The 9,421-nt window shown below is 46.7% G+C and overlaps 1 protein-coding gene across 6 annotated transcripts in view; it reads right to left on the bottom strand.

The window, feature by feature from the left end:
- Positions 1–8,057, bottom strand: part of Raly (RALY heterogeneous nuclear ribonucleoprotein) — an 85,163-nt gene extending 77,106 nt beyond the window's left edge. For 2 of the 6 annotated variants that reach the window (XM_029535928.1, XM_029535929.1), the window contains exon 1: positions 7,607–7,814. The gene's annotated coding sequence lies outside the window, so the exon portion shown is untranslated. Of the gene's footprint in view, positions 1–7,602 lie in introns of all 6 variants that reach the window. The other 4 variants (XM_021193008.2, XM_021193009.2, XM_021193010.2 and 1 more) reach the window with 4 other exon arrangements.
- Positions 8,058–9,421: the final 1,364 nt, after the last annotated feature.

The following is a 9,421-nucleotide window of genomic DNA, read 5'->3' as shown; positions in this document are numbered from 1 at the left end:
GAGTTTCTAGGACAATCAGAGCTACAGGGACCCTAAAAAAAAAAAAAAAAAAAAAAAAAAAAAAAAAAAAAAAAAACCACACAAACATGCTTTGGGGTTATTTTTCACACCTATTGTTGTGCTATATTTAAGTTTAAACTTTCCTTTTATTATGGAATTCTCAGACAGTTTTTCACATATTTAAATGTAATGTTCTATACAGTCTTAGGCTCCCAAGTCTGCCCCAAAGGACTTCAGCTCTAAGATTATAATGGAACTCAGCAGACAATTTGGTAAATTAATCTTAAATTTTTCAGCTATCTCTCTCTCCACTCTAAAAAGCAATATCCATTTGTTTAATATAGTAAAAGATATATTTGATGATCCCAGAATTTAACCCTGAGTTATCTGTAATATTTTAAGTAAAACCCCTTTCTTCTTCTAGAGACAAATTCCTAAGCCACTTCCATAAAACTATAGTAGAAATATCACAATTATTCCAGGGCCTGTTAGATGACTCACAAGTCAGAGTGGTTGCAATGAAGAGTCTGATGGCATGATCAGAACCCAGGGTGAAAGGAGAGAAGTGACTTCCAAAAGACCTCCACACTTGAGAGGGAGCCCAGACGTTCCCATTAACACAAATGCATCATACATACAATAATGAGTAATAAAATTACAAGATTATCTAGTCCTATCACCTTGTTTTACAGTTTTAGGTAACTATAACTGACATGAGTTCAGCAGCATAAAAAGTCCACCAAATGTTATTTTAACCCTAATGCTTTCTCTCACCAGACAGGTAAGAGGACTGTGAGATTTGCACTTTCATCAACTCTCAGCATTCCCAGTACATATGCCCTCTAGGAAACCCATGTATACAGTCACAATCCTGATTCCCTAGCCCATCCAAAGCAGGACACAGCAGACAGCTCCAAGTGTTCTCCTAGAGATGGAGAACTAGAAAAGGGGACCACAACTTACTTTCCTCTTTTTTCTCCCAAGAGGTATAGCACATGTATTACTATAAAAGCAATTATGAAATGACAGTTAACATGGAAGAAAAAGTGCCATGGAAACAATGAGAAAGATACCTCTAACCTTGTTCTGTCACCACTTCCAATCTCTAATATTTAGGCCTTTATAGAATTTCAGAGACCGCCTAGATTACTTTATGAGGAAAACAGATCACTGAATGAAAGAAGCCCATTCAAGCCAACACACTTAGAGGCAACAGATAATCCTCTGGCTACTCAGTAACTTCCAACTTAGGACTCCCTCTCTGTCTGTCCTAGCCATCTGTGCGCTGCACCCTGAATACAGATCTCAAATTTTCCTTTTCTACCTAAGAAAAGCAAACTGGCATTACTGCTATTGTTTTCTCCCCCTAACATAATGCTAAAAATTGAGCACCTGTTTTTACAGGCACTCACATGAAAGCCCTCTTGTCATCTTCTCCCTATCCAACCTATCGCAAGCTGTCTAGAAGACATCTTAGGAGACAGAATGTCTGGGCAGTGGTGGCGCATGCCTTTAATCCCAGCACTTGAGGCAGAGGCAGGTGGATTTCTGAGTTCCAGGCCAGCCTGGTCTACAGAGAGAGTTCCAGGACAGTCAGGGCTACACAGAGAAACCCTGTCTCGAAAAACCAAAAAAAAAAAAAGGGGGGGGGGAGCTAGAGTGTCTAAATTATCTAGTCACAAAATATGACTGCTAGAAGAGAACTTACTTAAATTATCCAAATGAACAAACCTAAACATTTGCAACCTGATAAAAAGTCTGGAAAACCAGTCTCCAGACCCCTATCCCTAATTTTAGAAGTCCTTGATACAGTCCCATCCTGTCCTGTCCTGCTTAATCCCACCATCCTCTCCTCTCCCCATGCCGCTGCTATGTCAAAGCCACTAAGATCTGGGGTTCTTCTAGAAAGGGAGTTCCTTGTGCTCTTTCACTTGCTTTTGTTTTTCTGTTGCCTAGCTTAGGTGACACTACTTATAGAGCAGCACAGAGTGTTACAAGATGCTGTCTAGAGAAAATATAAGATTATCCTAGCTTAACAAAAGCAGTCTTTGCAGCTGTGCAGGATCTAGACGCCTAGGAACTAGTATTTCCCTTTTCTAAAACGAGTGTTTGCATCACTCACCTCAGCCCAGGGGTTCTCAACCTTCCTAACACTAGGACCCTTTATCACAGTTCTTCATATTGTGGTGACCCCCCCAACCATAAAATTATATTTGTTGCTACCTCCTAACTGTATTTTGCTACTAAGCCCTATATTAGTCTCTAAGACTGTCAGAAATGTTTTCTGATGGTCACTAATCTACAGGTTGAAAACCATTGGTTTAGCCAAAATACTAGCTTCTGAAATCACACTAACCCCACCTCCCTTCACCACTGGCCCCAGCTCTGATAGAAAACTCTCATCTATAAGAGAGATTAGCAAAAGCAGATATAAGATAATCAACAATGTATGACAAATCCTCACCCTTCCCTTCTGTATTTCCTTTGTTCCCAAGCCCCTATCTGTATGAAAGGTTAAAATGTGCTTTCTTCCTTATCCTTCATTCCAACAACCATTGTCTTTATTACTTAGTTCACTTTTTCATTCATACATACTCTTATGCTTACTGTCATCTGAAACACCAGAACCTTGAGCCAGTCATACTGTACCCTGCAAACTTGTCTCTACCTTAAGTCCACTCCCCTAGTAGGTTACCAGACATAGCCTTTAAGAAGATGCAGAAAGTCACAGCCCCCTCACCTCAGGATAAGGTCCAATGTGGAGGCACAGGCTCTATGAGCTAACTTCTACTCTGCCCACCTCGCTAGTCTTGTTATCACCATATCCACTCATTGGAAACTCTACACTTGACCTGGGAACCTTGAGAAATTCATTTAATCCCTCTGAGATTGTTTCTTCACCTACTGGACAGTTAATAATAATTTTACCTTCCTCTCAGGGAAGAGGTTAACAAATGTTAACTGCCTACAATCATACTTGATACAGTAAATAAGCAGAAGTCTCATCTAACATCATGACCATCTCTAGAATTAAAGTTCTTCCCGCCTCTCCCCTGGCTCCTCCAAATTTCATTTTCCAGGTTTTATGTTTAAGCAAAGCCAGATTCTCCAAGAATGCCCTCATGACCCCACCAATGCTGGGCTAAATGCCATGTGTTCAGGGTCCTGTCCTTGTCATAACACTTCTCATGTGCTTGTTTCTTTTGCCTGACTATGTGTGCCCAAATCCTCGAGCCTAGTACCATGCTAAGTAAATGCCTCAAAACTGGACTATGAAAGCAGGCATCAACTGTGAAAACTCTTCTAACTCCACACTGAGGCAGATACATCCCAAGTTCCAAGCTAGTCTTAGCTACATAGTAAAACCCTGTCTCAAAAAAATTTTTAATTCAGACGGCCGTGGTGGCACACGCCTTTAATCCTAGCACTCGGGAGGCAGAGGCAGGCGGAGTTCTGAGTTCGAGGCTAGCCTGATCTACAAAATGAGTTCCAGGACAGTCAGGGCTATACAGAGAAACCCTGTCTTGAAAAAAAAAATTTTAATTCAGTAAATGAAAAAGACTTTCCAATAATGATGTGTCCATTGACACAAGTAGTCATCTGGAATGTTATAAGTCTGGTCTAAATAGTCATCCAGCTCTATGAACTATAAATCTCCATCCAAGGGCTGGTGAGATGGCTCAGTGGGTCAGAGCACCCGACTGCTCTTCCAAAGGTCCAGAGTTCAAATCCCAGCAACCACATAACCATCCGTAACAAGATCTGACACCCTCTTCTGGAGTGTCTGAAGACAGCTACAGTGTACTTACATATAATAAATAAATAAATCTTTAAAAAGAAAAAAAATCTCCATCCAAGGGCTGGAGATTGCTCAATGGTTAAGAGCACTGGCTGTTCCTCAGAGTATCTGGGTTCAATTCCCAGCACCCATACGCAGCTCATAACTACCTGCAACTCAAGTTCTAAAAAATATGACATCATCTTTTGGCTTTCTTGGGCACTGCACACACAGTGAACAGACATATATGCTGATAAAACACCCATACACATAAAACAGAATAAAAATGTAAGCTTCTATTCTAAACTGGGGATCTAGCTCAGTGCTTGACATTTCCTACGTATGAACTCCAGGTTCATTCTCAAGAAAAAAAAAAATATATATGGCACTTTATCAAACACACTATTCAATGAACTCTGACTTTAGAATACAGGCTAGGGCTAGAGAGATGGTTCAGCAGTTAAAGAGCACTGAATGCTCTTCTGAAGGTCCTGAGTTCAAATCCCAGCAACCACATGGTAGCTCACAACCACCCGTAATGAGATCTGACTCCCTCTTCTGGAGAGTCTGAAGACAGCTACAATGTACTTACATATAATAAATAAATAAATCTTAAAAAAAAAAAAAAAAGAATACAGGCTAAGTCAGCTATCAAATTTTTATGTTTGTTGTCCTACTCCTCGCTTCTAGAATACTACCTACTCCAAAGCCACATTACCATCAGAACAAAATGCCAGCTACTTTCGTAAATATAAAAATCTCACAAGACACAGAAACAGATGAACCAAAGTGAATTTTGAAAGACTAAATGTAAAACCTAACCCCACCCTAACCACAGCAGTGAGGATCCATAAGAATTTCTAAGACTCCAGACTCCAAACAGTCCCTTTTGTGTGCCTTTATGGAAAGAGAAACACAAAAGGAGAGTTTGTCATTGAGTTAATCCACTTAATCAGCTGACAAGTTTTGATCCAAGCTGCTGTCACAGTTCTGCTATTCCTGATCACAACAGCTCCGTATGCCCAAACCCTAGTGGCAAATAAACATGGACAATCAAAGAATATGTCTGGGTTCTAGTTCAAGAATAAAAGATCTCATCTGAAAATACAGGGACTAATTCATAACTGGCTTCAGCAATAAGGCTTGAACTACAGCGGGGAGAAGGGGGCTTTGCCAGAGGCACACCAAGCCATCATTCCTGCTCTGGGGATGTCACTCTGCTGCAGATGAGAACTAGTAAATCATCCTGCATTTACTGAACACTGTGAAATGAAGGAAATGCTAGCTGTGGCAATCACAAAAGGACAAAGACTGAATTATTTCAATTCATTGTGAAAGTCCTAGGGTAGTCAAATTTACACCAGAACACAAAATGGTGTTTGCCGGAAGTCTTCAACAAGTAGTATATGACCAGGAGAATTTCAGTTGGGAAAAGGTAAGATAATTTGGTGATGTCAGCTGTAGAACAATCTGACTATACTTAATCCCATAGAATTGCACTGTAAAACTGTTACAATGCCATCTGTTTAAAATTGACATATCTGATACCACAATTTTTTTAAGTATCTGACTTTCAATGTTACTATTGTCTGCAGTGAATCCAGCTTGGCTCTGAACAAGTCAACGGAACCTTTCTCTAAGCCTGTTTCGTCTGTAAAGTAGGGAAAATACCTAGTTCATAGACTGCTCCAAGGATTAAATGACACATTCCACTAAAAATCTTCAGACCTGTAACTAATAAAGGTTAGCAACGATTAATGGCAACAAGCATTCTCACAATTATTTCCTTGTAGTTTCCATAGTACCCTGAGACTTTACACATAAAGAAACAGACTCAAAGGGCCCCAAGAAGTGGCTCAGCTCTTTAAACAACACTAGGTAAATCCTGTGATCCTAAAGGCAAATGTCCCAACCTTGTCTCCACTGCCTGACACTACAAAGGCATAAATAAAGCCCTGCAAACGACTTCACACTATTAGAAATCAGATAATGGTTACAGCAGAGTGCCTAAACCATTAGGAAACTAAAACAAAATTGGTAACAAGAAAATACAGACATCTGGCCTTTTAGACATTGAGGCAGAAAAAGCAGCTGAGTTTACACAGGATCTTTTGAGATGTCCAATTACCTGAGACTCCTGATCTTAAGGCCTGAAAAGGTAGCTCATATGTAAGAAATGGTAATGTGCAGGAGATGTAACAACAAAAACAGACAGAAGAAAGGCTACTAGGAATCTAGTAATCACCAAGGTAGTCCATTAAGATGACATTCCCCTTTCCAAGTTTGAGTTAAAGGAAAGAAGGGGTGGTCTTTCGAGCCATCAACCTCCTATGTTCCACCATTACTGTATCCTAGACTCTGAAGGGATGGATGAAACACAGTAGACCTACAGGTCCAAGGAACTAATGCAAACCTGTGAACCTTCTCAAGAACCAGATTCCCCAAAGCCAGTATCAATCTCACTGCAAAAGGAAAACAGTTGCCAAAGTTAACTTTAGCTCCCTTTAATCCCTCTAGGCCATGTTGGAAGACAAAGAAAAATAACACTATTTGAAGGCAGGGAGTTAAAGATGTCTGGAGCTGCCTTCTGACTGATTGGTCGCTAGGACTGAGGTGGGGGGGGGATGATGGAGACATGCAATAAACAAAGTAAAGAGTGGACTTCGGTGAGGTCCTTTACTAAACACCTCAGAACTATCTTTGAGACTTGAGATCTCTGGACCCGTCTAAGCACACCACCAGCAAAAACATTTCCTCCTAACCACTTTCCCTCAGAGTTCTCATAGCAACAAAAGGGGATTGTATCTATGGCAGCTCAGTCACTGTCTCTCAGTCAATGTCTTACCTATACGGTGTTAAGACTAACGGTAAATCAAAAATGCCCTCTGCACAAAGAGATGACACATGCTCCTATCAGGAAATAAGTAACGGTTACTAAGAGCTTTGTACTTCTACGGCGGTCTCATTTCTCTGAACCTTGATTTCTGCTCCTGTGAGTAGGGACAGCTCTGGAAGACCGGTGTGGCCATTAGGCGCAACATTCACGAAGTTCCTGGGTCAGTCCCGTCAAACGTTACCTGTTGGCACTTAACGCTTCTGCCCTGTACTAACTCCCTCCCTGAATTCATCACTCACACCCTGAGAAGCTGCGTTCCTTCTTGACCCCATTTCACCCAGGTGAAAACTGAGGCTCGGGCTGGAGCAAAGTGGGGGACGCGGCCCCCCAGTTCGAGGGCTGGCCGTTCCCTTCCCCGCCCCACAAGACACCGAGCAAAAAGCTAGGCAAGGGTAGCGAGAAAGGCGCTCAGACAGACCCGCGAGGGAAAAGAAAGGACCAGTTTTGCGCGCCTAAGGGAACCCAAAGAGCTGGACCGACTGGAAAGCCGGAAGAAACCCGGGGCCCCAACCCAGGCCAGAGCCAGGCCCCAGCCCGCCCGAGGCCTCCCCGGCGCAACCTCCGCTCCCTCCCCTCCTCCCCTCGCCGGTCGGGGCGGGGCGCAGCACAAAAGACTCCAACTTCCGAGCGGGCACCGGCCCACCCCCAACTCCCGGCCCGGGCCCGGCCGGCCGACCGGAGGCGAGCTGCGAATACCAGGCGGCCAGGGGCGGGCGCGGGTGGCCCCGGGGCAGGCGACCCGGGGCGGCGGGCCCGGGAGGGAGCCCAGAGGGAGGGGGCCGAGAGTTACTCCGGCTCCCAGGACTCCCGGGACGGCGGAGAGAAAGAGTTTCTAAAAATAGGCAGCGGCCCGCCCGAGGAGGTGAGGAACGAAAAGGCACCCGGAACAGCCCGCCCGCACTCCTCGGGAGCGGCCCGCGGCCCCCACTCACCCCGCGCCGAGGTCTGGAGGAAGCCGCGCGGCACCGAAGGGCGACGGCGCGTCCGCTCTCGGAGGGCGGGAGGGAAGAGGCGGCCCTGGCCGCCGCCTGAGGAGCCCGAGCACACGCGCGAGAGTCGCGACCGCTTCCGCCCCCTCCGCTTCCCTAGGCTCCGCGCCCCGCGCCGCTCGCGCGCCCCGCCGCACTGACAGAGGCGCGAGCCCCGCAGCCGCGAGTCCTTCGCTCGGCCGCCACCACTGGGGCGAGCGCGGGGAGGGGGAGTGCTGGACAGGCGTCTGCACTCGGCCTGCCCGCCGCCCCGGCTCCTACCCGCTTCTCGTCTCGGTCGTCCGGGTCGGATCCTGCCACTCGAGCACCCAGTCCCCAGCGCCGCCCGGCACGGGCCGGGCTCTCCAAACGCGTGGGCTCCCCGCACACCCCTCGCGCCGGGCTTTGGAAAGGTCCAGAGCTTCGGCGCGCAGAGGAGGAGGGCGGGGCCGGGGCGGGGCCTAGCGGGGGGGGGAGGGACGGAGGAGGCAGGCGGGGCTGAGGGAACGGAGTTGGTGGCTTCCACCAGCCGGGTGCTGGAGGCGGGGCGGAGGGGGTCCCGAGGGCTGACGAGCCGGACGACACGAGGGTGGAGCAGCAGGCTGAGGGTGGAGCAGCAGGCTGAGGGCGGAGCCGAGGGGGGGGGAGAGCGTGCCCAGGGGAGGAGTCTAAGGGGCGGAGCTCCGGCCTACGGAAGCGGAGGCGGCGCTAAGAGGTTGCCGCGGGTCTGCAGGAGGTGGGCCTGGTAGCACGGCGGGCTGGACGGTCGGAGGTAGACCCTGGGCGGGAGCCGGAAGGAGGAAGATCCTAAGGGAGGAGCGCGGCGCGGGGGTGGTGCTTGATTGGGCGAGGCCTGGAGATGGAGCCCTCTCTGTTAGCTGGAGGCGGTGCGGCAGGGGCCAGAAGCAATTGGAGCGCGGTTATTTCACTTTCTAGGAATTAGAGTGCCACCATTCGCTGCGAAGGCTTGGGTTGGGCGGAGACGCTTCGGTGTCTGGGGTCTCGCGTCGAAGGTGGAAAAAAATAAAAATAAAAGAAAGCCTGATCAAGTAGTTTTGCCCTTATGGGACGAAATGTTTTCTTACTTAATCTGGGTGTTGGTTCTCCCTCCTAAATATTTTTCATGTCAGGATCTCCCATTTGAATCAGTGTTTCATCCCCACTTTGCCTCTCCAGACCATCAAGGGGTCTTCTGAGAGCAAAGAGGACGACCATTGTCAGCTATAGTCACAAATCTCCCAGAAAGCTGGAGATGTACTTATTTGTATTCCCCATCGCCTTCAGACCTGTGATTTCATAACCTGTTGGGAATTAGGACAGAGTTTGAGGCAGGGTCTCTGTAGCCCGGGCTAGCCTTGTACTTGTTCTGTAGCCGAGAATAATCTTGAACTCCTAATCCTCCTTGCTTCTGCCTTCCAACTGCTGGCATCTCAGCGAGGCCAGACCTCTTGAGTTCGGGAATGGGCGATTCAAACAGGTTCTCAGCCTTGAAGAGCAATCACTCTTACTCACTAAACCATCTCCCCAGCTGCAAGACCAGGAATTCTTTACTGATTTTTGTACATTACCATGTTTCCAGACCTACTCTGGTGATCAATAAATACTTCCATCAATCAGTCCAGCCCCTACCAACGTCCTCTGCTTTTTCTGGTTTTATCCAGCTCCTTATTTCCCTCTCTGTGCAACAGCCTTCCCATATTTGCTCAAATATACCATCTATTATTGGTTGGGTTTCCCTGTCCGTTTGTTTTTTCAAGACAGGTTTTTCCCCTGTAGCCT

The sequence above is a fragment of the Mus pahari genome, chromosome 3, assembly GCF_900095145.1.
Source record: "Mus pahari chromosome 3, PAHARI_EIJ_v1.1, whole genome shotgun sequence".
NCBI lineage: Eukaryota > Metazoa > Chordata > Mammalia > Rodentia > Muridae > Mus > Mus pahari.
This window is presented reverse-complemented; position numbering and strand designations above follow the sequence as displayed.